The sequence below is a fragment of the Bos grunniens genome, chromosome 19 (genome assembly GCF_055505025.1).
Source record: "Bos grunniens cultivar Pamir isolate PY7600 chromosome 19, Bosgru_T2T1.0, whole genome shotgun sequence".
Taxonomy (NCBI): domain Eukaryota; kingdom Metazoa; phylum Chordata; class Mammalia; order Artiodactyla; family Bovidae; genus Bos; species Bos grunniens.
This window is the reverse complement of record NC_141183.1, coordinates 56,660,673-56,684,139: the sequence shown is the minus strand read 5'-3', so window position 1 is coordinate 56,684,139 and position 23,467 is coordinate 56,660,673. Positions and strand designations below refer to the sequence as shown.

Sequence of the window (23,467 nt, the reverse complement as noted above, 5' to 3'; positions counted from 1 at the left end):
TTATTACTGGTATTGTTACTGATTATTAACATTTATTGAGCATTTATAATGTAGCAGATGCTGCTAAATACTTGACACACATTCCTCACAGAATGGTCCTTCCATGTTTGTGGGATCTTGTTGAGACTTTCTAGGCTCTTTCAAGGAACTAATTTGGAACTTGGTTAACTAGTTATTTCCTTTCCTCCCCAGTGTTCCCTTCATATCTTAGATGATCATCAAACCCATGGATGAAACGTTTATCAGCAACTGCTCTAATCCAGGTTTTTACTATTTGTTCATTCACTCTGATTCACCTGCAGAGCAGTGGCTTATGGCTGGGACCCAAATGCATACTATCCATCTAACAACCTTTGTGGGGTGACATGGAACATGATAGACTGGGCTGATCCCTTTGCCATCCCTGGGTGTATTTGATGTTGGCTTCACTGAAACTACATCAGAAGGGTAAAAATCCCTGCACACAGCAACTGGCATTTGTTCAGGCATTCTTCATTGTGGGTGATGAAATGGGAGATGAATCAGTGAAATGGGAGATGAAACCAGCTTCTGAACAGCAATGTTCTCAGCTGGGAAAAGCCAAGTTAGGACTAGAATGCCTCAGGCATCCACTGGGCAGTAACGGTCTGGATTTTGTCATCACTTGGACATGTTCTCTTTTACTCTTTAAAATGAGTATGCATTTCTCTACGGAGGACCCCCTCATCATAATCTATCAATCATTATAAATCCCAACTCTCCTGAAAGAATCCCTTCAGGGAAAGAAGATTCCCATTCTGTTTCCACAAGTCTGTTTCAAAAGGAAAGTGTCATTCACCAGGCCCTGTCCTTGAGTGGTTCGTGCAGAGTAACATGAAGAGAGGCCATTGTGTTCCTTAGGAACTCCAGTGCATAAAGTAGCCAGTGCTGTTTTTTGAGTTGTTTCTTTTCAGGGTACAGACAGCTCCAAGATGATATGTTATCAAGAGCCTTCTGATAGGTCCGAACCTTGAGCTTGCCACAAGACTAGAGCTTGTTCAGACAAACCAGAATGTCCAAAAGTTACCTTTGCTTCATTTCAATGCCAAACTCTCCTCCCCAGTTGGAGCTTAAGCCCCATTAACATAACATGGAATGTATGAAGAAGCTTATTCCCAAACCACACACACAAGATTCTACTTGCCTTCACTGTAATGATAAAACTTCTCTGCTTGTGGATATTAACACACAGAAATTAACACACAGAAATCTCTTGCATTCTTATACACTAACAATGAAAAATCAGAAAGAGGAGTTAAGGAAACAATCCCATTCACCATTGCAACAAAAAGAATAAAATACCTAGGAATGAACCTACCTAAAAAGACAAAAGAACTGTATGCATAGAACTATAAGACACTGATTAAAGAAATCAAAGATGACACAAACAGGTGGAGAGATATATCATGATCCTGGATGGGAAGAATCAATATTGTGAAAGTGACTATACTAGCCAAAGCAATCTATAGATTCAATACAATCCCTATCAAACTCCCAATGGTATTTTTCATGGAACTAGAACAAAAAAATTTACAATTTGTGTAGAAACACAAAAGACTCCAAATAACCAAAACAATCTTGAGAAGGAAGAATGGAGCTGAAAAAATCAACTTGCTTGACTTCAGACTATACTGCAAGGCTACGTTCATCAAAACAGCATGGTACTGGGACACAAAACAGAAATACAGACCAATGGAACAAGATAGAAAACCCAGAGAGAAACCCATGCACCTATGGGTACCTTATCTTTGACAAAGGAGGCAAGAATATACAATGGAGAAAAAATAGTCTCTTCTCTAAGTGGTGCTGTGAAAACTGGACAGCTACATGTAAAAGAATGAAATTAGAACATTTCCTAACAACACACACAAAAATAAACTCAAATGGATTAAAGACCTAAATATAAGACCAGAAACTATAAAACTCTTTGAGGAAAACTTAGGCAGAACACTCCTTGACATTCATCACAGCAAGATCTGCTATGACCCACCCCCTAGAATAAGGAAATAAAAAATAATAATAAACAAATGGGACCTAATTAAACTTGAAATCTTTTGCACAGCAAAGGAAACTACAAACAAGGTGAGAAGACAACCCTCAGAATGGGAGAAAATAATAGCAAATGAAACAACTGACAAATGATTAATCTCCAAAATATACAAGCAACTCCTTCACCTCAGTACCAAAAAAATCAAACAATGCAATCCAAAAGGGGGCCGCCGCCGCCAAGTCACTTCATAGACGGCAGCCCACCAGGCTCCCCCGTCCCTGGGATTCTCCAGGCAAGAACACTGGAGTGGGTTGCCATTTCCTTCTCCAATGCATGAAAGTGAAAAGTGAAAGTGAAGTCACTCAGTCGTGTCCGACTCTTAGCAACCCCATGGACTGGAGCCTACCAGGCGCCTCCATCCATGGGATTTTCCAGGCAAGAGTACTGGAGTGGGGTGCCATTGCCTTCTCCAAAAGGAGGCAGAAAACCTAAACAGACATTTCTCCAAAGACATACAGATGGCTAATAAACATGAAAAGATGTTCAATATCGCTCACTATTAGAGAAATGCAGATCACAACTAAAATGAGGCATCACCTCACACCAGTCAGAACGGCCATCATCCAAAAAAAAAAAAAAAATCTATAATCAGTAAATGCTGGAGAACTGTGGAGAATAGGGAACTCTTTTGCACTGTTGGTGGGAATGCAAACTGATACAGCTGCTATGGAGAAAACCACAGCAATTCCTTAACACACTAAGAATAAAGCTGCTCTTGTGTGTGCTAAGCTGCTTCAGTTGTGTCTTACTCTTTGCAATCCGATGGACTGTAGCCTGGCAGGCTCCTATGTCTGTGTTATTTTCCAGGCTAGAATACTGGAGGGAGTGGCCACGCCCTCCACCAGGGGGTCTTCTTGAGCCAGGGATTGAACCCAGGTCTCTTATGTCTCCTGCATTGGCAAGCAGATCTTTTACCATTAGCACTTCTTGGGAGGTCCCAAACTACCCTAAGAACCAACAGTCCCACCACTGGACACACAGTCTGGGGAAACCATAATCAAAAAAGACACATGTACCTCAATGTTCATTGCAGCACTATTTAAAATAGCTGGGACATGAAAGCAAGCTAGATGTCCATCGACAGATGAATGGATAAAGAAGCTGTGGTACATACACACAATGGAATATTACTCAGCCATAAGAAGGAACACTTTGACTCAGTTCTAATAAGGTTCTACATGAACCCATTATGCCAAGTGAAGTCAGTCAAAAAGACAAAGACAAATGTCATATATTACTGGATATATATGGATTACAGAAAGATGGGACTGACAAGCCTAACCTTCAGGGCAGCAGTGAAGATGCAGACATAGAGAAGAGACTTGTGCACACAGAGGAGAAGGAGAAGGTGGGATGAGTTGGGAGAGTACCATTGAAACATACATATTGCCATATGCAAAATTAGACAGCCAATGGGAATTTCCTGTATGATGCAGGAAGCTCAAATTCAGTGCTCTGTGACAACATAGAGGGGTGGGACGAAGTTTCAAGAGGGAGGGGATATACGTATACTTATGGCTGATTCATGTTGACATATGGCAGAACCCAACACAGTATCGTAAGGCAGCTATCCTCCAATTAAAAATACATACATTTAAAAGTTTTCCTGCTTAAATATTCATCCCTTGCCCTAATAAAAGAACTACCCTTTCCTTGACAGGGAGCCATGGCTTTGGGAAAAGACTCCCCATGACCTCCTTATTTGCTGCAAATGAAATCTTCACTTTGTGTGATCATTTTCCTTGGTGTTGTCTCTGACTAAAAACTCACCAAGAAGCAGATCCCCTTTGGATTGGTAACGACAGCAATGAAAGGCAGTGGCTTACCCTCGCTGAGCAATTTTTAATCAGTGGCTCCCTTTCCCTTATCTGAAAAATGGACATGCTGGGATCTGACAGGCTTGAGACCTGAAAATCAGAGCTAACCTAAATCTGTTTCCTCTGAGGAAGGAAGTGATTATGTGGACCTTTGGGATTGTCCTGATGTTTTATAATATGCACACAAAGTTCTTTATTAAGAGATGAGGAGTTATTGAAGTGAAGAAATACTACTACTGTGCAAGGGATCTTTATTTCTCTTATGGGTGCCTACCTTGCACTGAACTTGTTAATCTATATATACCGTCTCACTCCCTGCACATTTCCTACAGGGTAAGTATAGGTAACTCGAATGTGAAGCTGAAGAGACTCATAGAGGAAAAGGACTTTGCCCAAATTCACACAGCTGACAAGTGATGGATCTCACATTTGTACTTGTCTTTTAGACAGACTTTCTACTTTTAACCACCAAATTATATTGCCCCCTGATTGATTTCACCCATATTGAGCACGCCCGAGGTTTGCAGGGTCCTTCTGCGACACCAGGCTTTATAATGCCCATATGGCTTCACTTGGAGACATTCTGGAAGCTGTAAGTTCATAAATAATGTCTCTTCCACTTGGTCAGACTTGCAGTGCCAGTGGAAGACAGATGATCCTCGGCTGTACATGGTATCCCTGCAAGCTAACACGTTACTTCGTAGTCTTGGGTTGCCATCCCCTGGAGTGTTTTGATGCGATCAGTTGTCAGTTTCAGGTCTGTTGTTTCTCTCAGCAGAAGCCCAGCCAGTGGAAGATGACAGCCCCAAAGCCCTGCCTGTGTTAGGGGAGCTATCGAAGTCGGATAATGACATAAGCGAGTCGGTGTTCATCTGGGGAACCTCAGACAAAGCAGCCCAGAGAAAAACCATCTCTGTCGATGAAGGTTTGTTTCACTTGCAACAGGAAAAGCAGCAGCAGCAGCATCCGGAGCCAGTACTCAGGCTGGGGAGAGGGAAAGGGAAGCTGAAGCTGCCACATGTGAGTAGCATTTTGCGCTTTCTCTGCAGCTGGGAAAGGAACGCTGGGGAGGGGGCTTGGCTGTGAGGTGGGCGTGCATGTGTGCGTTGGGGCTCTCTGTATGGCTGAGGGTGGGAGATGGTTTACACAATTAACAAGTCCCTTGGGGATCTGCTCTCCTCTGCCAAAGGAGGTGCAAGAGTGGGCTCACACGCACTTGCATTTTCTCCGCTGATCATAACACACGTAAGCAGCAGGTGGGGATTGTTTTCTTTTGGTTTTCATTTTTTCTTTCCTCTTCTCCATTCTTGAGAGTGGGTTACACAGCAGAAAGCGCAGCCGAAAGAGGATTCCTAAGTGGAAGGACTCTTTTCTTTCCCAAGAGGTTTTCTTTCCCAAGTTTCTTTAGCAGGTGTGCAGATCTCCATTCCTTTGCCCCTGAGCTGCTCTTTGGTAGGGGTGTTTACTCCCTGCTAACCACAAAGCAGCCAGGGTGACTTTTGCATCTCTCTCAGCCAGAGTTGTCTGCAATAAACAGCACCAGATCTGACACAATTTAACCTCTCAGGTGTACTGTTCAAAGAGTTTAGTGAGCAAAGCCCTGGGATGGGAAACATGGGATGTACTTCATGCCTCTGCTCAGCAGGTCTCTCAAGGCTGACAGCATGGATCTTGAACTTTGGGAAAGTTTTTTGTTTGCTTGTTTAGCCAAGCTCTGACATTTACTGTGAACATGGGATCGAGTGATGCTGAAAAGGGGCAGGAGAGAATGCTGTTGCTTTAAAGCCCTCGTGCAGCAGGTTGTTGCAGCATCAGGAACTGGTTAATGTCTTTGGGTTACTGTTACTGATGCTAAATAATGTGTGGAGCCAAAGCACACCTGGGCATGATGTATTCTGGTTATGGGAGGACACAGGTGCTTGTGTGCAGTTTGTTTTCTCATCCCTGCTTCCTTCTTTCTTTCTTTAGAAGGTTTGATGTGGCTGCGCCTGTCATGCTGAGTGTTTGTATGTTTGAGTATCTGCAGTAAATACATACAAGTTCATCCTCCCTAGGAGGGGGGAGGGGGGAGGAGGGACACAGCATCGCCTATCCTAAACACAGGCTTTGAGCAGCTGTGCATGATGAAGGGAGAAGAGTCAGAGACGCTTCACACTGGGGCTTGGTCGGGAGGAGAGCAGTCAGTGATGCTTGAGTGAAGAACTGAGTGCCCTAGCGCTGGAGGGCCAGGGCCCAGCTCCTGAGTTGCCGTGGGGTGTTGGTGGTGAATGAACCATGGGATGAGTTTCTTGGGGAGTCCTCTCACCCAGGCCACGCTTTCTGACCTTTCCCACACTTTGGCTCCCCGAGGAAAAAGACAAGGTGACTCAAAGCTGGGGATTAGCGGCTTAGAGGGGCTCGAGTGGCCATCCCAGTGGAGAGGGTCCACTAGGTGGGACATCATGCTATTTGGAACCCTTCCCTGGCGCAGTGGTATGCCTTGGCATCCAAGTTGGGAGAATCTAATTTAAGCAACCAAGGAAGGCCAAGGAAATGAGGCAAAATGAGCACCCTGATGTCTATGCTTTGTTATTATTTATTTTTGCTATCACTGAGGAAACATTAAAAAGTGGGGTTTCCTTTAAGATTTTTTTTCCTGAACTCAACTTTTTATCACCTCTGGTTCTTCTCTGTGCTCTCAGGCTTTGTCCAAGCATGCATTTTTGACACAATTGTAACTACAGTCTAGATATGTTCATTTATACTGTTTGTTTCCAAGTATTATTCCATAAACACTTCCCCATCTTCCAGTACAGTTTCACACAGATGGCTAATTGTGGCTGGATTAAATGGATTAATCTGTTAAGTGGATCTGCCATGATCTGTTTCAGCAATTGTTGACTGTTTAAATTGCTTCTAGTTTTCCCATCATTATAATACCACTCTGAATATGTTCTGTGCATAAAGCAGTTTTACTTCTCTTTCTTAAAAAAATTGGTTGAGGATGAATTCCCAACAGTGATATTAGTGAGGCAAAAAATATGAACATTTTAGTGGCTTTTCCTGCCTATTACCAAACTGTTCTCTGAAATATATTTCCATTGCCCCAAATCATCTGTAAATATCAATTGATCTAGAGTCTTATGTACATTAGATTCCCACCCCCTCTAAATTAGGAACTGTAAAAAGTTTCCTAAGGTTGGTTTTTTCAGAGTTTGCTTTTTTTTTTTTTTTTGGAGTTTGTTTTGAGTCCTATTAAGCCAGGCAGTGCAGGGCTTCCCTAGAGCAACTCAGCTCTGTCAACGACCCCCGTGAGCACCCAAGTTCACAGCCTCCCCTTTTTGTCTCTGTGGGGGTGAAGAAGGGGTGGGCAGAAGCCCTCCATCCTGTACCAAGAGTTCCTGAGAAAGATGAACAGCGGTCACAGTTTGGGGGTGGGAGAAGCCAGTTCAGGATTCCCTTTAAGCCCTGGAACTCAAGGCTGTCAGGCTCCTCAGCCCTTCCCACCTCCTCCCCAACCCCATCAGAGCCAGGGAAGTGGCAGAATCCTGGATTCTCAGGATGTGAGATGAAGGCCTGACCGAGAAGGGGGAAGGGGGCCCTTGGGAAGATGAGGGCTGGCTAAGCTTTTTGGGAAAGAAAGGAGAATATTTGAAGGTCTCCACTCCTGGGAGTACTTCTCCGGAATGTATGTGCTTTAATGACGGGAGCCAGACAGGGCTGAATGTCAACTCTGATCAAATTAAGAGCAGTTGGAACACTCCTTTCTCAATGCTTACCTCCCATAAGGACAATTTTACCAACAGTTTATTTTTTCTTTTATGTTGCCCATGTATCTGGTCAATCTGGAGATTAATCAGTGCTATTCTGACCTCCTGTGTAGCTTCCCATAAATCGCTTCAGTGCTAATCTCTTTTGTTCATTTTGTAATTATTTGTGCAAAGGCCAAAAGTACCCAGTGGGAGCCATGCAGAAACTCAGCATGTATTTGCCCATCCTGACCTATGCAAGGAGGGACTGGCAGTGTCTTGGGAGTGGGAATTTCCTGCCCACAGATAAGTGGGTTTGATAAATGTGGGGGTTTTAGAAGCGCTACTAACTCAGTGCATGAGGGCTTAATACAGGCAGTACTGCGTCACAAAACTGATGAGCCACTGGCATGTCAGAGTTGAAGGAGAGGTGATGGAACAGAGACCTGAGAAGAAAAGGAGGCTTTGCTGCTTCAGATGCTGGACAGGAGGAAGAAATGGTGTGCTCACGGTCTTTATTCTGGGGAGAATAAAGCTTTGGTCTGCTAAGGAGAGGACAAGAAGCTTTTCAATTGTAGCACATGTATTTAAGAGAGACATCAATAAGGACTTCCTATGTGATAACACTCTTTATTCTTTCCTGTATTATTGGTTGAAGGTCTAACTTTCCTACAGGCTTATACTCTGGGAGAACAAGCCTAGTATCTGCTTAATTCCTGCTACAAACACGTTTCTCTATGGTTTGCCATATTTGATAGGACAGGCTTTAAGGGTGCATCTACATCAGTGCTTTTAATCCTCTGCAGTGTTTACTATTATTAGTCCCATTTTATCTATTTGAAAACTAAGAGACAAGGAGGTTATAATGGAGGATGTGTGGGGTCAAGGCTCAGAAGGAAAGAGCATTGAAACAGAGGAAGAATTTCAGGCCACTTGAAAGTATCAAGACCACAACATGAGCCCAAGAAGTTGAGCTCCAGAGTTTGTGTTCTTAATCCTCAAGTCATTCCCATGGGAATGATTGAAACTCTAAGAGAATGTTAAAACAAGCCTGTGCAGCTAAAATGAGCTATAATAATAATAACAAAGATGATGGAGATTTTTGTAACCAAGCCACTATTTCATATACATCAGTCCCTTTTGCCCCAGCTGGTAAAGAATCTGCCTGCAATGCGGGAGACCTGGGTTTGATCCCTGGGTTGGGAAGATTCCCTAGAGAAGGGAATGACTACCCATTCTGTATTCTGGCCTGGAGAATTCCGTGGACTATATAGTCCATGGGATCGCAAAGAGTCATACACAACTGAACAACTTTCACTTTCAAGCCTATCTAGCTCAGGATTCTGTGTAGAATAAACTCTGACACTTAGGCTTTCCCTGGTAGTTCCACTGGTAAAGAATCCGCCTGCAATGCAGGAGACCCTGGTTCAATTCCTGGATTGGGAAGATCCGCTGGAGAAGGGATAGGCTACCCACTCCAGTATTCTTGGGCTTCCCTGGTGGCTCAGCTGGTAAAGAATCCACCTGCAATGTGGGAGATCTGGATTCAATCCCTGGGTTGGGAAGATTCCCTGGAGAAGGGAATGGCCACAGAGAAGTATTCTGGCTTGGAGAATCCCATGGACTCACCAAGAGTCCATGGGGTCTCAAAGAGTTGGACATGCCTGAGCGACTTTCACACACTCACTCAGTCCCTTTTACCAATGTTTTGTTTGTGCATTTTGAGTTAATTCTCACAATAGCTGTATAGGATGACCACTATCCTTATCTCTACTTCACCAGTGAAGAAACTCAGGCTCCAAGATGTTATATAACTTCCCCAAGGTCACAGAGCCTCCCTCTGACATCTGTTAAAACTGATGTACCAACTAGTAAGCACTGGATTGGGGCCAGAGCACTCACAACCAAAGGGCTCCTGAGGCAGCAGAGGTGGGCTCCCGGGCCTCCTCTCATCTCTGGGTTTAGAATCCTGGGATGGCTTCTAGAACCACCTCCCGTGATGCTGCACAAAAAACTTAGGTCTCAGCCCATGCCTGCACTGCCTCAAAGGCAAGTTCCTTTCCTTTTTTAAACTTTTTTATTTTGTATTAGGCATAGCTGATTAACAACACTGAGATAGTGTCAGGTGAACAGCGAAGGGATTCCGCCCGACATGTACATGTATCGGTTCTCCCCCAAAGTCTCCTCCCATCCAGGCTGTCAAAGGCAAGTTTCTAAAGCAAGAAGCCTCTGAAAAAAAGTATCACGATAAAGGAAGCCATTGGTACACTTGCAAGGAAAAGACTAGAATCCCAGGAGGGAATCTGCCGTTATTCAGTGTTCCAGACCAGGGGTATCAGTCCATGGCCTGTCAGGAACGGGGCCACACAGCAGGAGGCGAGCGGCAGGCAAGCCGGTGAAGAAGCTTGTTCTGTATTTGCAGCCACTCCCCACTGCTCACATTGCCATCTGAGCTCCCTCCTGACAGAGCAGCAGCAGCAATAGATTCTCATAAGAGCTGGAACCCTGATGTGAAGTGTGCATGTGAGGGATCTAGACTGAGATCTCCTGATAATGTTCTAATGCCTGAAGATCTAAGGTGGAGCCAGGGTGGTGATGCTACAGATTATCATTAGCAGAGAGGTTTGACCGCACAACTGCTGCTGCTGCTACTAAGTTGCTTCAGTCGTGTCCGACTCTGTGCGACCCCAGAGATGGCAGCCCACCAGGCTCCCCCGTCCCTGGGATTCTCCAGGCAAGAACACTGGAGTGGGTTGCCATTTCCTTCTCCAGTGCATGAAAGTGAAAAGTGAAAGTGAAGTCGCTTAGTCGTGTCCAACTCTTCATGACCCCATGGACTGCAGCCCACCAGGCTCCTCCATCCATGGGGTTTTCCAGGCAAGAGCACTGGAGTGGGGTGCCATCGCCTTGACCACACAGGGACCATAATAAATCAATTGGTTGGACTCGTATCGAAACCCTATCAGTGTGTTTAAGCTATCAGTGACAATTAAGCTCCATTTGGTGGCAGGCTTTACAGTGGCGAGTTGATGTACTTCAGTTATAAAGTGCGCAACCAGTGTAAACCTCTCGAATCATCCTGAAACCATCCCCACCCCTCCCAGGTCCATGGAAGAACCATTTTCCACAAAACTGGTCTCTGGTGCTGAAAAGGTTGGGAACTGCTGCTCTACACATGCATTGTCCACTATGGTAGCCATTAGCCACAACTTAGCATAGATCGCTGGACCTGTGCTGAGTTTTCAAACTCAACTATGCTGTGTTAAACTATGCATCAGATCTCAGTGGCTTAGTATTAGAAAGTATAGGCTATGCCAATACATTTGTATTGATTACATGTTGAAATGATAATGTTTTGGATATAATGGGTTACATATATTAAGAATATATTTGATTAATTATATCTTAATAAAATATATCCTTAATATATTATTTTTCTATATCAAATATGTTTACATTTTATATAGAAATAAAATATAAATAAAATATATTCTATATTCTAGAATTCTTAATAATTTTACCTCTTTAAAAGGTAAAGACCTTTTTTTAAAATTGTGGTAAAATATACATAACATAAAATTGACCATCTTAACCATTTTTCAGGGTACAGCTCAGTAATGTTAAGTATATTTTCATTGTTTTGTGACCAGTCTCCAGAACTCTTTTGATCCTGCAAGATTGGTACTCTGTACCCATTCAACAACTTCCCGTTCCCCCTTCTTGCAGCCCCTAGCAACCATTCTTCTACTTTCTGTCTCTATGAATTTGATCACACTAGGTACCTCGTATGAGTGGAATCATACAGTATTTGTCCTTTTGTGACTGATATTTCATTTAGCATAAGGCCCTCAAGGTTCATCCATGTTATTCCATATGTCAGAATGCCCTTCCTTTTTAAGACTGAATAGCATTCCACTGTGTGTATCTACCACATTTTGTTTATTTGTTAATAAACACATATTTTGTTTTCAGCTCTTTTTACTTTTTCTCAGTATGGCTTCTACAGCTTTTAAAATCGCATCTGTGCCTTATATTTGCACTTTATGTGACATTTCTATTAGACAATGCTGCTCTGAATTTTTCTCTTTCCTTGATGTCTCCTGCTTCTCACCCCCTTCTCTATCCTTCCCCAGATGTTAGTTTGGCCTCCTTCTTCCCCCTTCCCTGAGACCTGAGCCCAGAATATTGACTCTGATTAAGTACTTCTTTTTATAAGAATCTTTGAAAGGCTGTCACGTTCGGCAAAGTTTTCTGTAATTGAGTGAAACTGTGACATAGCTCAAGATAGCTTTCTCCGTAATACATAAGTAGAAAGCTCAATAAATTGGGACTGAAAGGAAAAGCTTTTGAAGTGATTTGATGTTTTAAGTCAACAGCTTTCCTCAGCTCCCAGTCTGAATTTTATTAACCATAAAGCAAAGAATACAAAACCCATAAAGCATAAATTCCCAGCACAGATTGACACCAGTCTCTCACTTCTGAAATACAGGTTTTATAGAAAGACCTGGGTATCTGGAGTTTCAAGGCATTGGAATGTTGTCAGTGTCTTTTAAATTGCCTATCACTGATTGTATACAATTCAAAAGCCTTGAAAGTGAAAGTCGCTCAGTCGTGTCCGACTCTTTGCGACCCCATGGACTATACAGTCCATGGAATTCTTCAGACCAGAATCCTGGAGTGGATGGCTCTTCTTGTCTCCAGAGAATCTTCCCAACCCAGGATCTGAACTCAGGTCTTCCACACGGCAGGCAGATTATTTATCAGCTGAACCAAAAGGGAAGACCAAGAATACTGGAGTGGATAACCTGTTCTTTCTCCAGTGGATCTTCCCAACCCAGGAATTGAACCAGGGTCTCCTGAATTGCAGATGGATTCTTTACCAGTTGAGCCACCAGGCAAGCCCTTAAAAGCCTAAAGCCTTTCAACTTTCCAGTTTCTTTTCCCACCACTGCCTGCATGATCCTCCATAAGAAAATTTAGTCCCCAAATGTGCAGTGCACTCCATGGCCTCCCAGATTTGACGTGTTCTTACTTTATGTAGCCTGGGAGACCCCACCCCATGCATATGCCTCTGGAGAAACCTTACTCATTCTTCAAGACAAAGTTCAAAGGTCACCATCTCTGTGAAGCGTCCCTTGACCCCAGTGCCCATGAGGGTCCCAGAAAGAAACAGATGGCACATCCAATGAGTGGTTAAAGGATGTCACACAATGGAGCTGTTACAGAGCTGTGGCAAGGTCAAGAGAAGCCAGGAGGGGATGGTGAAGGGGCCCAAGGCTAGTGTCCACTAGAATCAGGAGAGAAAAAAATAGTTCCCAGAACTTGACCAGATTCCTAAGAGGAGCTTCTAGACAGAAGCCGTGGTTTCTCCTGGAACAGAGCTGCCCCTGCCAACCTGCAGGATGACAGAAAAGGAGCTCTCTGCTCCACGCTCAGATGTTCTAACATCAACCGAACCTGTCTAGAAGCCAGAAGGCATGAGTGGCCAGAGAACGCAGCTCACGGACAATGCCTCTGAGAGCACAGGGCAGGTGGAAAGGAGGGAGGGTGTGTCCAGAAGGCCCAATGGAAACGAGCTAGCACAAGCCCTTACACCATCTCCAGAACGCCCCGCAGTTCCCTAGCCTCCTAAGTGGAACTGTTTATGCCATAAGATAACGCTGGTCATATTGTATTTGTATCGTCCAATTCACTGTTTTTTCCGCACCTATGCAGGAAACAATGAGCTCTTTCAAGGTCAAACTCATTCTTCACATTCATATATATAAGCCCAACACTGAGAAAAGTACATGGAAGGAAGCAGATACTAAATAAATACGGAGTGAATGAATGTGTTTATCACATGTTCTTCCCTAAGCCCTAATTGATCCAAAATCACTGCAGATGGTGATTGCAGCCATGAAATTAAAAGACGCTTACACCTTGGAAGGAAAGTTATGACCAACCTAGACAGCATATTAAAAAGCGGAGACATTACTTTGCCAACTAAGGTCCATCTAGTCAAGGCTATAGTTTTTCCAGTGGTCATGTATGGATGTAAGGGTTGGACTATAAAGAAAGCTGAGCACCAAAGAATTAATGCTTTTGAACTGTGGTATTGGAGAAGACTCTTGAGAGTCCCTTGGACTGTAAGAGATCCAACTGATCCTAAAGGAGATCAGTCCTGGGTGTTCATTGGAAGGACTGATGTTGAAGCTGAAACTCCAATACTTTGGCCACCTGATGTGAAGAGCTGACTCATTTGAAAAGACCCTGATGCTGGGAAAGATTGAGGGCAGGAGGAGAAGGGGACAAGAGAGGATAAGATGGTTGGATGGCTTCACCAACTTGATGGACATGGGTTTGGGTGGACTCTGGGAGTTGGTGATGCACAGGGAAGCCTGGCATGCTGCAGTTCATGGGGTCGCAAGGAGTCGGACACGACTGAGCGACTGAACTGAACTGAACTGATGAACTATAGTGATTCTAAGTTAGTGTTAGTCACTGAGTCATGTCCAACTCTTTGCAACCCCATGGACAGCAGCCCTCCAGGCTTCTCTGTCCATGGAATTCTCCAGGCAAAAATACTGGAATGGGTTGCCATTTCCTTCTCCAGATTCTAGGTTGGGAACTTCTTAATTAATTGCATACATAAGATTAATATAAGTTAATTCAATATACTTTGGATCCCAGCTAGGGAGCAAAGATGATTTGAATACATGATACTCAGTGCCTCATTATGCTGTAATTGGTGCCATATTTAATAGTGAGGAACTGAAGAACTTGAACGTAAATGGTAAGAATTGGCAGTAAGTCAGATCAACCATGAGAATAAATGCTTGTGTAGGTGCCCAGGAGAAATCTACTGTAATAGGGTTTAGAGTTAGACATATATATGAATATATATATTATATTAAAGAGATCATGAATAAATATATATATGTATCTCCAGTTAAAGAGGCCGTGAATAAAAGGCACATGCTATTATATATACATATCTATTGTAATAAAATGTGCCTTTAATTGGATTTTCATATAAATTTCACAGTTTAGAGAAAGAAACTAGAGGATTTAATGCTTTGAAACTAAAGTGACTGGGATGAGAGTTAGGTGCACAGGGAGAAACACCAACCAGGGCAAGGGAAGGCAGCAGTAGGCTAAGCAGAGGCTGGCAAGTGGACTGAGGGCAAATTCGAGGCTGAGGCTAACGGCCAGGGCTGTTGCTCCAGGGATGAGGGTTTACGAGGCTGACTGGATTCCTAACCAAACCCACGGGTGAAGACCCGTCTCTGAACTGTGTCAGTGTATTTTGGTTAGCTCACTCCACTGGATTAATCCTAACCTGAAGTTTGGAGGCTGCACTGGTTTCCTGGTGCTGCCATAACAAACTGCCGCAGACTGGGTGGCAGATGAGAGATGTATTCTCTCCAGTTCTGCAGGCCAGAATCCGGAAAGGAAGGTGTCCGCAGGGCCATCCTCTCTTGAAGGTTCTAGGGGAGATTCCTGCTCTGCCTCTTTCAGCCTCTGGTGGCTCTGCACTGTCCTTGGCTTGGGACCTAAGTCTAGTCCCCTGTCTCTGTCTTTAATGGCCTTTTCCCCTCTGCGTCTCCTCTGTGTCTGCATGCCTCAAATCTCCCTCTTCTTTCTCTTTAAGGACACTATTTATTGGATTTAGGGCACATTCTAAATCCACAATGATCTCATCTGGAGATTCTTAATTATAGCTGCTAAGATCTTGTTCCTAATTAAGGTCACATCACAAATACTGAGGGTTTGGAAATGGACATCTCTCTTGGAGACTACTTAAACCCACTAAACGAACTTAAACCCACTTAAACTAGTGACTAAGCACTAGTTCTGCTTAGTCAGCTCCTTTCCAAAGCCAAGCCCTTCTCCCAAATCCGTATTGTCTCATCTTGAATCTATGATCTTTTTCTCAACCATTATTTCCACTTTCTCTTTTGATTATTTTTTAAATGTTCTTTCCCCCATGGAATGTGCCTTTCATTCTATTTTTGACCCTGCCACGTGGTATGCAGGATCTTAGTTCCCCAACCGGGGATCGAACCCCATCCTCTGCATTGGAAGCGTGGAGTCTTAACCCCTGGACCACCAGAGAAGTCTCTCTTTTGCATCTGTAATATTTTCACCTTGATCCTTCCCTTCAGGGTACAAATATGGTTAGTTCCTTCCTGACCAGAAACAAACCACCTTCTCTCTGCCTGATTCTATCTTCAGAATTGAAACTCTTTTCCAATACCATCACACCTCACAAAAGCCCCTGTCCCCACCACCAATCCAAGGTAGGACCTCTCTTTTTTTTTTAACTTCACAATATTGTATTAGTTTTGCCATTTATCAACATGAATCCGCCACAGGTATACACGTGTTCCCCATCCTGAACCCTCCTCCCTCCTCCCTCCCCGTACCATCCCTCTGGGTCGTCCCAGTGCACCAGCCCCAAGCATCCAGTATCGTGCATTGAACCTGGACTGGCAACTTGTTTCATATATGATATTATACATGTTTCAATGCCATCCTCCCAAATCATCCCACCCCCTCCCTCTCCCACAGAGTCCAAAACACTGTTCTATACATTAGTGACTCTTTTGCTGTCTCATATACAGGGTTATTGGTATAAAGGGTTACCATCTTTCTAAATTCCATATATATGCGTTAGTATACTGTATTGGCAGAGAAGGAAATGGCACCCCACTCCAGTACTCTTGCCTGGAAAATCCCATGGATGGAGGAGCCTGGTAGGCTGCAGTCCATGGGGTCGCTAAGAGTTGGACAAGACTGAGAAACTTCCCTTTCACTTTTCATTTTCATGCATCGGAGAAGGAAATGGCAACCCACTCCAGTGTTCTTGCCTGGAGAATCCCAGGGACGGGAGAGCCTGGTAGTCTGCCGTCTATGGGGTCGCACAGAGTCGGACATGACTGAAGCGACTTAGCAGCAGCAGCAGCATACTGTATTGGTGTTTTTCTTTCTGGCTTACTTCACTCTGTATAATAGGCTCCAGTTTCATCCACCTCATTAGAACTGATTCAAATGCATTCTTTTTAATGGCTGAGTAATACTCCATTGTGTATATGTACCACAACTTTCTTATCCATTCATCTTCTGATGGGCATCTAGGTTGCTTCCATGTCCTGACCTCTCTTTTAAGTCTCAGACATTTCTGGGCTTTTGCTCTCATTATGCAAAGCACCTTTCTAAAGTCACTGGGAAAGTTCAGGTTGCCCAACCTTTAAACTCGGGCTCTCTTCATTCCTTCTGACCCAGCTGGAATGTCTAATTCTCTTGGCCATCTCTTCCGGCTTGGAGTTTCTCTCATACCTCAAGGTAAGTCAGGGCTTGCTGGAAAAAATTCTTCCCTTTTTTCTGCATGGGTTGACATTTCTTTAAAAAAATCTACTTAAAGAAAAATAACATTTCTGACCACCTGTCAAAGGTGGCTTTGTTACAGCACCAAACTTGGGTCCACTTGCCCTCACTCAGTAAAACCAACATACTAACATCAGATCATGGTGAAAGAAAGCATGGCATTTGTTGCAGAGCACCAAGCAAGGAGAAAGGGCAGCTCCTGCTCAGAAGATGTGGAAGGCAGTGTGAGGGAGGGGGCTTCAGAGTGTGTGATCCAATCCTGCACAGTTCTCTGATGAGTTGACATAACGGTGAGGTTTCAAGCACATTGACATTCAAATTTCAACTAGTCTAGGGTCCATGTGCTTGTGGTCAGTAGCTTTTATCTTGGGTGGGACTCTGCTCCCTTAAAAACAACTTCAGAATGTGTGTCAGGCCTTTATCTCTATCTTTCAGAGAACTGGGAGCTTGGTGATTCTGCTGTGTGGTGGATTTATAGTCTAAATTGTTACCAGTTTCCTGGTCCAACAGCTATTCTTTGTTTCTGTATCTCCACATTTCCTAATCATCAACTGTTGTGTCAGCCTTTTGAGACTCAAGGGAGGCCTGGGAGATGAAAGCAAAAGCCTTTTACTTCAAAGGACGGGGACACAGGGCTTGTATACAGGTTTAGTTTCTTATTTTTAAATAAACGGATACTTACTACAACCAAAAAATATCATTACCATTTCCAATGTGGTATTGCATCCGTTCAACAGGTTTGAGTCACCGAGTCTTACCTAGTCATCACCTGGCCTCAGGAAGGTATTCCAAAACAAGGACATAGCACAGTGCTCTGCAATTTCACTTAGGATTCGGATTCAGATTCTGATCACAATGAAGCTCAGCACCTGCTTTCTCTGGCAGGGCCTTATAGGTTCTGCAGATCAAGGGTCCTGCAATGCACAGGGCTCTAGCTAGCCTAGATGAATTGGTCAGTTTGTGTGTGTGTTACTGTGGTCCTTCCCGATGCTAGAACAGGAGAAGAGGGATTTGTGAATTCACTTGTTATTCAGACTCCACCAGCACAGACTCCATGATTGGTGGCTGTTCCCCTATAATCTTGATTTTAGTTGTTTCCTTAGAAAACCATCCATTTCATCAAGATAGTCAAGGCCATTGGAACGGATCTGTGTGCAGTGTTCTGCTGTAAAATTGCAACTCCTTCTACAGTGGCGGCCTCATCTTAGTCCTATTACTTGTTTGCATTTTCTCCATCTTTCTTGTTATTTTTTAATTGATATTTTCAACGGATTTGCTTTGTGTTTTACTGATTAACTTTACCTATCTATCCATTGATTTGGTTTTATTAAACTTTTACTGATATAAAATATACATACAAGCAGGTACACAGAGTACAGCTCAGTGGATTTTCACAAAGGAAACACACTCATGTAATCAACACTATATCAAGAAATAAAACAGTACCAGCAGAGCAGCCCAAAAGCCCCCAGGAGCCTTCCAATTGGCTGCCTCCCCAGGGTAGCATTAGCCTCCCTCTGAACGGCATAAATTTGTTTTGCCTATTGGCTTTTCTACTTCTTAAACAATCTGCTCATATAAAACATATGTACTTTTTCTGAGTCTGGTTTTGTTTATTATTATGGGCAATTTCTCATCTGTAACCTACTTCGAGTGTTACTGGGATTGGATACAATGAGTGTCAGTTACCTGCACAACAGATGTGCTAAGTGGCAGCTATTATAATGAAAAGGAGGTATTATATGCAGATGGGTGAGGTGGGGACAAGGAGGGAAGGGGAGGAGCCTGTACAGTGGATAGAGATCAGCTGATTTATCCTGCTACTGCTACTGTTAAGTCGCTTCAGTCGTGTCCGACTCTGTGCGACCCCATAGACAGTAGCCCACCAGGCTCCCCCGTCCCTGGGATTCTCCAGGCAAGAACACTGGAGTGGGTTGCCATTTCCTTCTCCAACTCATGAAAGTGAGAAGTGAAAGTGAAGTTGCTCAGTCGTGTCCGACTCTTAGCGACCCCATGGACTGCAGCCCACCAGGCTCCTCCATCCATGGGATTTTCCAGGCAAGAGTACTGGAGTGGGGTGCCATTGCCTTCTCCGATTTATCCTGACTGGTTCCCAAATATGGTTAGGACCAAGATAAAAAGACTTATGTTCGAAAGTAGGATTTTGAGACTTCCTTTCCAACAATCTGATGACATGGTATGTTCTAGGTTTCATTACTTTTTTTTAACAGTTCATTATTAAAAATTTCAATCCCATTGAAACATTGAATTTCCAGTGAACACCCATGTACCCACCACCTGTATTCCATAATTAACATTTTACTTTTCATGCTTGATCACATATTTATGTCTGTCTATTAATTAACCAATCTATTTTTTTATGTATTTCAGAGGAAGTTTCAGGCTTCAGTAGTAGATTTTTTTTATTAGATGAAACTCACATAAAATAAATTATGGATGGGGCTTATCTGGTGGCTCAGACGGTAAAGAATCTGCCTGGAATGCAGGAGACGCAGGTTCCATCCCTGGGTCAGGAAGATCCCCTGGAGAAGGGAATGGCAACCCACTCCAGTATTCTTGCATGGAGAATTCCATGGACAGAGGAGCCTGGCAGGCTACAGTCCATGGGATTGCAAAGAGTCAGACACAACTGGGCAACTAATAAACTCACACATACACACACATGCACTTAAAATTACCCACTTTAAGCTGAGTATAATAATTCAGTATTACTTAGTATATTATGTATGCATCACATCTATCTAGTTCTAAACCTTTTCTCAGTCCAGAATAAATCCCCTTACCAACTAAGTTAATAGTTACTCTAATAGTTACTCTCTATTCCTTCTTCCTCCCAACTCCTGGTGATCATTAATCTATCTGTTTCTATGTTTACATATTCCAGATATTTCATGTAAACAGAATCATACAATATGTGACCTTTTGTGTCTGGCTTTTCTCACTTAGCATAATGTTTTTAACACTCATCCACAATGTAGCACATATCATTACCTTCATTCCTTCTTACGGTTAAGTGATATCCCACTGTTTGAGTATTCAGAGTTTGCATACCCATTCATCCATTGATGGACATTTGGGTCACTTTCACCTTTCGGCTGTTGTGTATCTGAACATGTATGTACAGAGATCTAGTTAAGTACTTGTGTTCAGTTTGGGGAGAATATACTTAGAAATGGAATTGCTGAGTCATATGATAATTCTCTGCTTAACTTTTTGTGGAACCACCAAACTATCTTCCTGGTGTGGTAGTAAGTTTTTAAGCCTCAAGAAATCTTTTGTTCAAGATGGGCAGACCTGTCCTAAAGAGTAGATGGTGTGAGTGATTTGCTCATGTTCAGTTGACCTCCTTCTGGCTAAAATACACAAGGATTTTATGGCACATGAGAGGAGATGCTGATTAAGCAGGCTGTAGTTTCCTCTTGCTCCTGTAGGATGTGTCAACTTGCCTAGCAGAGGCAGGCAAGGTTTCTAGTCTGCTGGGACACAGACTCCTCCGTTGATGGTTGCTGTTGTTTGATCAGTGAGTATCCATCCACTCTAGGCAACTGCCACATGGAGCCAGACCCCTCTGATTCCACGGGAAGCAGCTCCGGGCTCCACGTGGCTTCCTGGGTTATGCTAGGAGTTAAATACAATAGATTTGGGTTGCAGAGAAAGGAATTTGCCGAGATGCATGGGAGTGGCAGTCCTGGAATAGACACTGACAGCTGGCGTGAGATTTCCAGGGCTGCCCCGCTCTGCAAGCCTGAGAAAACAGGAGACATTCCAATGATTGCATGATATCATCTGTGTCTTAGCATTTGTTTTTAAACTATGGATTTAATTGCTGTTCCATTGGCTCCTATTTCTTCCTTCCCCATGAAAAATAGAATCTTTGAAATTCCCATGAAAGCACGTTCGGTTGCCATTTCTGTTCCAACTTGAAGACAGGATCATCCCTAATAATGAAAACAAATCTGCTGTTGGCAAATAAGTCCCAAGTGTTGCTTTTGGAGAGTCAGGAAGGGGAAGCAAACAGTGTCAGAGCAGCCTAGAGGCTGCAACAGATTAACAAATTCAGTTTGTAAATGGGCCAACAATCCACTCTTCTGCACTGCATACTCTCAAGCACAAACCCCATTCACAAGAATTTGGTCAGGTCAGCAGAGTTGGTGCTGGTGGATCTTGATTTGTTGATGAAGAGCTCCAGATCAAAAGGGATTTGCAATTTATTCAAGCCCATAGAGCTAGTAGGGAACAGATCCAGAACCCAAATCCTGTGCCATTTTCAGTGTATGAGAAAAAGAGAATGATCATCCAGGGCATTGGGAAAATAAAAGTTTGGAGTCACAAAGAACCTGATTCGGGCTGTTAGAACTGTGACTCAGTCACTGACCAGTCACTTAACTAGTACTAGCTCACTCAGCCCTGAGCTTCCTTTCCTTCATTTTCAATGGAGCTGATGCTAGTTATAAGAGTAACGTGAGGACTTCCCTGGTGGTCACAGGGCTTCCCTGGTGGTTCGGACGATAAAGAATCTGCCTGCAGTGCAGGAGACCAGGGTTCAATCCCTGGGTCTGGAAGATCCCCTGGAGAAGGGAATGGCAACCCACTCCAGTATTCTTGCCTGGAGAATCCCATGGACAGAGGAGCCTGGTGGGGCTACAGTCCATGGGGTTGCAAAGAGTCACACATGACTGAGCGACTAACCCTTCACACTTCTTCCCTGGTGGTCCTGTGCTTAATAATTCCCCAGCAGGGGATGCAGGTTCAATCCCTGACCCAGGAAGATTTCACATGCCTTAGAGAAACTAGGCACATGAGCCACAACTATTGAAGTTCATACACTGAGAACCCGTGCTCCTCAACAAGAGAAGCCCTCACGCCACAGTGAAGACCCACACAGCACCCCAAATTAACATGAAGATAAGATGAAATAGTGTATATGAAGTACTTTACATGCTAGTAATTGCAGATGCTCAAAAATTGCAGCTTTCCTTTCCTGATTAGATCATGCTAGTAGATTCTAGAAAATCTGTTCCCACCCTTGCTCTTTTTCTCCAAAGTCTCCTAAACTGCACATTCCCCTGTCCCTTTCTTCAGATATATTAGCCTTGACATAAGGACAGCAGGGCTGCTTTGAGATGAGGAGGCACTTTGCAGTCATAGGGTAAGAGAATTGATGCTCATTACTTAATTGGAATAAGCATTCATCTATATGTACAGCTGTCAGGAAGCAAGACCTGATCAAAGGCCCATTAGTCACAAGGCTGGCTTTGCAAAGGGCCACTTAGTTAAGGCAGTGAATTTAACATGAAAGGGAAGAGGGAACCGGAACACTGAAGCTTGGTACATTGTGCATTAATAAGTCCTTTGGTCCAAGTTCTAGAGGCTTTCTCTAATCGAGGTTAACCCAGATATTGAAGGCCAACTACATCACATGTCCAAGGCAGCTGTGAACAACTGGGAGCATTTCACCACCTTGTCAAATTTCTGACTTGGGCAAACTTGAGAATAAGACTGAGAGGCAGAAATGTCAAATTTCACAGAAAATGCAGGTCCCCAAAGGCAGAAAGAAATCTTTCAGACCATTTTAGGGCAGAACAGTTGACTGTCCTATGTCTGCTGCAGAATTGGGAACTCGCCAGACTGGAAAGGTCATTCAATGTGGACCCCTGCACACTTATGTTCTACCAGCACTTATTCTTTAATATGGAATTCTCATTCACAGCAACTGTAATATTAATGGTAATATTTATATCATTAGATTCGAAAACCAGACAGTGCGAGACACAAATTAATAACCATTTGCTCAACACCCACAGAGCCCCAGGTGCTGCTGCTACAATGGGGAGAGGTACTGCAGAAGTGGATGAAGAGATGAAATGATTTATTTTTCACATTTTGGAAGCACATTTGCATTATACAAGCACTCTGCACATTTGCATAATCTGCTAGTTGAATGGATAAATTGACAATGCATTGTGGAATCGCCTTCATTATGTGGTGAGGGTACAATTGCTGTTATTGTTATAATTGACCTCATTTGCTGAGTACCCACTGTGGGGGGTACCACATGGGGACAGCGGAGGGCAATGGTTAAGAGCACCGCCTCCAGAGTCACATTGCTGTGTTTGCATTCTGACTCTGCTGCTTCCTAGCTGGGCAGCCTTCAAAAGCAGCTTGATTTCTGTACGCTTCAGTTTCTCCATCTGTAGAATAGGAATAGTAATAGTGATATCTTCTTTGAGGATTGTTATAAAGACTAAGCAAAGTCACTCTCCTAGAGTGATCAGAACAGTACCTGGCACAATGCAATAATAATCATCATATAATACCCGCCCCCTACATACACACACATCCAAGGCAGTGTGCCCTTTTATAAAGAAGGAAGCTAAGTCCTAATGCCTCAGGGGCAGAGTAGCTTTGAAATCCAGGTTGTTCTTGCTCTAAGTATCTTCTCCTCCCACAAAGCCAGCAGCATC

The 23,467-nt window shown here is 43.5% G+C and overlaps 1 protein-coding gene across 1 annotated transcript in view; it reads left to right on the top strand.

Annotated features, from left to right (window-relative positions):
• Positions 1–4,633: 4,633 nt before the first annotated feature.
• The window catches only part of ANKFN1 (ankyrin repeat and fibronectin type III domain containing 1), a 480,938-nt gene continuing 462,104 nt past the window's right edge, over positions 4,634–23,467 (top strand). Inside the window, exon 1 of the mRNA XM_086355670.1 lies at positions 4,634–4,905. The gene's annotated coding sequence lies outside the window, so the exon portion shown is untranslated. The remainder of the gene's footprint in view (positions 4,906–23,467) is intronic.